Genomic DNA, 4697 nt, shown 5'->3' with positions numbered 1-4697 from the left:
AGAAAACCGAATGCATGCCTCCAAATTCAACCTAATGTTTGGGATTTTATAATTTTCAAAATCGATACACCACATCGTGGTTGACCGCCACCACAATATGGTTCTCGAGTTTATCTCGTAATCACCAAGTCAGCCTAATGGTCGTGAATATTGCAATCACCACGTCGTGTTGGAGATCACCACGACGTGGTCTTCGGTCTACTTTTCTTCTTCTTTTGTTTTAGCTCCTGTTTCCTGCTTACAGTTCCTCGTATGCTTCCTTTTTGTCCTAAGAAAGTTTTCACCACTACAAAACATATTTTAAATGTAATAAGTATCTTTTGTTCCAAAATAAACATAATTGTAACGAAAAGTATTAGAAATATTTATGAATTATATAGTTAAATATGCACGTAGAAAAATACCGCACACTTGGCTTTTTCTTTCCCTCAAGCAAAATTTATTTTCTTATTATTATATCAAGACTTTAGCTACCAACATCTCACAAGACAATCCATTTTGAGCCTCTCCATTACTCCTAGACCGCAATGCATGTATTTGTTTCTAATTTTTATCCTAAGAACTTCCCCAATCCTAAATACTCACAATCTTCATAAACATTTTCACACTTTTTTTGAACAACACTCATTTTATGGATCCTCCGGATCCATCTTCAGAAATCTTTCTTAAACTCAAGGAATTTTTGGTTAAACCCCCAAGCGTACATATGGAAAAATAACCTAGAAAAAAATACAATAAAAAATAACTTGGCAAATTTCGCCTTATTCTTGAGTCTTCGATTGATTTGGAGATTTTCTTCATGATATTTCTTAATCTTCATAGCTTTGTAGACTTTTATTTCCCCAAACTTTTGCAACTGTTCTTTTATATTTTTTTTTCTCTTCTTTTTTTTTCTCACTTTTTTCACTCAAAAACTAAAAATCCTAAGAAAATATATGGATGAGCAATGGAACTTAACTTCAACCCTTACTAGTTAGAGTTATTAGTCTAATGGTGCAATGATTACTTAAGCTCTCCAGGACACATTTCTAGTACACGGTGCTAAACATATTGTGGCCCAGATTTAACTAGGACATGGAAGCCACAAATACACTATAACATATATTGGCTCAAATAAACATTGAAACTCGCATCGGATCGTCCCACACAACACTAGCAACCTAGATCTCAAGACAACAATATTTAACTAGATTCAATTTTAGATTATTATTTCAAATATTTCTAATAATTTTTTTTAAATTCTAGTCATTTTGTTTTTTAATTTTTTTTAATCAGAATGTTGGTATTTCTATATTCAACCCCTTACCCCACACTTGAGTAATGCAATGTCCCCATTTAATGCTAAGACAAGAAAAGAACATATAATTAAAAAGGAAGAATTGGAACAGACTCCTCTTGGATAGTAGTGGCGAGATCAAATTCTTGAAAGTGTGTGGAAAAGCTTGGACGTCTCGTATAATGGCTGCAAACAGTACTTCTGGGTTCTTTTCTCGTGAATGTAAATGTTTCAGATTGAAATAAACCGAAGAACCATCTACAAAAATTGTGTTGAAACTCAAACACGGCATGGGAAAGCAACGCCACGTCATGGTGTCAAGTTTGAAGTTTTAATGATCGCGAAATATAAGATCGCCACAGCGTGGTCTAATGATGCAACATCTTAGTGTCTGGTCGGATGCAATCGTGGTAATAACAAATGCCACGATGTGGAGATGATGGGCACGTCGTGGTGTCTTCTCAGAATATCTTTACTAGCCCAAATAATTCATCATTTTTCTTAATGGGTTAGGATCATTCCCCATATTTTCTTTCTGTAAAATTCTTCAAAACATTTCTCTTCATCTATTGGGAACCCCATACTTATTTAATAATATGGTCTTCAAATGTAATCTTCAAAAATCTCACGACTTTTTCTAATTAAGCACCTTCAGTGCTTCACTTTCGTTCAATACTAGAAATTAAGATCAAAGACTAGAGAAACACGTGATCATTCGGTTAAAATAAAATAAAACTCAAAAATAAAAGCTAAAACCAAAACAAAACTTAAAAACTAAAAAGAAATCAAAAGTAAAATAAAATGCAAACTCTAAAACATCGGGTTGTCTTCCGATAAGCGCTTCTTTTTGAGGAGCATGAGGCGGACTCCTTCCCACTGTATATCGTTGTGATTGGGAGTGGGATCTCCCTTTGCTCCTTTTGTTCTTTCCTCTTAAGCTTGTAAGCTTGAACCCTTCTTTTGTATGCCTTCTTAGAATACTCCTTCTTTCTTTGAGTGGCATTTTCTTCAAGCTTGTGTTTCAATCCCCTTTCTTTAGCCTTTGACTTGTTTCTTTCCAGGGTTTTCTTTAAAAATGGGACTCATCATTCTCTTTTTCTTTATCATCAATTGGCTCTGTGGCTTGATCTGGCAGTCAAGTAAAAGTAAACACCTCAAAAATCATTGGTGTTGAAACTAGAGGTTCTGAATGATTCACTTCTTTTTCAGATTGCTCTTTGGGTATAGGCTCCTCCCATTACTCCCACACTTTTTCCTTAACGCTTTCAACTTCATCATGCTTAAGGAACTTTGATATTTCTTGTTTCACCATATTGGCACTTGCACGAGATGGGTAGGGGAAAGGTGGTCGATACGGCTCAATGACAGAAAAATCATAAGCTTCCTTCAGGGCCCACGACGTGCCACTATTGCCTCCACGTCGTGGCGACTAGTCAGAGTCACGACTGTTTTATTTTTCTACTTTTCATTCAAGTGACTAATTATATTGTTCTTCTATTGAATCAAGGACCCTCATATGCACCAATTCGTCCTCTTCTTCAATGTAAACAACCATGACTTGAGAGATTTGGATTGGCTAGGTTTTTTGTGGAAGGTGAATCTGGTAGCTTTTCTTGCACAAGCTTTGTTAATTTCCCGACTTGCATGTAGATGCTCAAAATACATTCTTGTTGTTCTCTAAGTGTTGCATCTATAGCATCATGTCGTTTTTTGCTAACTTCCATAAATCTAAATAGCATTAACTCAAGTTCAGATATTTTATCGGATTGGACTTGTTCTAGTTGGTAGAGATCATGATTAAGTTGTTGAATTTCTATTGCATCTTGATCTCTCTTGTATTCCAGTTCACAATCCTTAGTAGAATGGGGCCCCCAACAAGCTCCCCATCTATCTTGAATTGATCCACCCAATTTTGTGATCTTTTCTTCCATTGCGTTGAGCTTTGCAATTACTGCAATGATGGCACCTTGACCTCCATCTTTACTTGATTTTTCTTTGGTGAAATTCTCCTTTGAGTTGTGATACTCTCTTAAATGTTTAGCGAATTCTTCAATCAAAGCTTTATTCGTTGTTGGATCCTTGTCATAGGCCCTTGTGAGTCTAGAAGTTGGCGAATACACACATTGAATCCATCATAAAATATCGAGATTTCTTGTTGCATATTGAAGTCATGTTGAGGGCAATGTCATAACAATCTCTTGTAACGCTCCCAAGCTTCGTATAACGACCCCCATTCTAATTGTTGAAAATTTTGTATGCTTCTTTTAAGCTTCGCCACTTTTAAAGGATGGGTAAACTGGTTTATGAACTCAGCCTTAAAATCAGCCCATGTTATGATTGCTCCAAAGGGAAGTGATTTTAACCATTCCTTAGCTTCACCCTTTAGTGTGACCGACAAAAATTGAAGCCTCACCGCATCTTTACTCACGTTTGGAACATTAAAATAGTTAGAAATTCCCACCAACTCTTCTATATGCTCATAAGCGTCCTCGTGCTTCTTCCCATAAAAAAGGTAGTTCCTTTAGCATGCCAAGAATATGTCCTGGTAGCTCAAACTTTGCAGTGGTTGGGATTTTTCGTGGATCAATACCCCATCTGTTGTCGTTCCTTATATGTCGCTTTTACTTGTCCATTGACATGGTCGTGATATCCACCCATAATTCCTGCTAAAACCAAACTAAAAAACGCACGTGTAAAAGGAACAAAAACCAAATAAACGAAAAACTAAAAATGAACAGTGCCCACGTTGTGGCAATTAAATCGCCAAATCATGGGAGCTGATTTCATAGGAAAAACAGAACAATGTAGAAAAATAAATTTTTTCGGTTTTTATCCCACAAAAAGGATGGAATAACTAAAAGCAATTATATTATAAATCAAATAAGTTGTTCCCCGGCAACGGTGCAAAAAACTTTGAGGTGCACAAAACTACCTATTAGTCTTAAATTTATAACCTAACAAACTTTTACTAACTATGCACCTATAGGCAGTGACCTAGTCAGATTATGGTACAACTTGGGTAAATTTGGTGTCGATCACAGGGAATGAAATTTAATTAAATAAATTAACTACTTCTAATTAAACTAAGATAATAACTACAGTTTGGGGTTTTTTACTGATTTTTCAAGATCATAACAACTTTAACTATCAACTAGCAATTAAGCAAAGAAAACAAGTTAACTTCAAGAATTAAAAGAATACTTATGCCTAGATCCGATTTCACTTTCTCCTATTGTTGATCTCAAATGGATAGATTATAATGATTACCAATTTTCTAGCTATTATGATCAAATATCTAGACCTACCAATTTATGAATTAACAAGCAATGAACATGCAATAGTTAAACACTAAATCGATATTAAACACAAATTGGACTATGAATGATAACAGTTACTTTCATGTGATCAAGTTAAGCAACCG

The 4697-nt window shown here is 35.3% G+C and overlaps 1 non-coding gene across 1 annotated transcript; it reads left to right on the top strand.

Annotated features, from left to right (window-relative positions):
- Window positions 1-3441: 3441 nt before the first annotated feature.
- Window positions 3442-3548, top strand: LOC145123108 (small nucleolar RNA R71). Its single transcript, XR_013714986.1, has one exon. It is a non-coding gene; the product is annotated as a small nucleolar RNA R71 (small nucleolar RNA).
- Window positions 3549-4697: the final 1149 nt, after the last annotated feature.

This window comes from Lactuca virosa, chromosome 6, assembly GCF_052849685.1.
Source record: "Lactuca virosa cultivar CGN04683 chromosome 6, Lactuca_virosa_CGN04683_v6, whole genome shotgun sequence".
NCBI lineage: Eukaryota > Viridiplantae > Streptophyta > Magnoliopsida > Asterales > Asteraceae > Lactuca > Lactuca virosa.
Note: the sequence above shows the minus strand (reverse complement) of the source record. Positions and strands in the feature narration are given on the sequence as shown.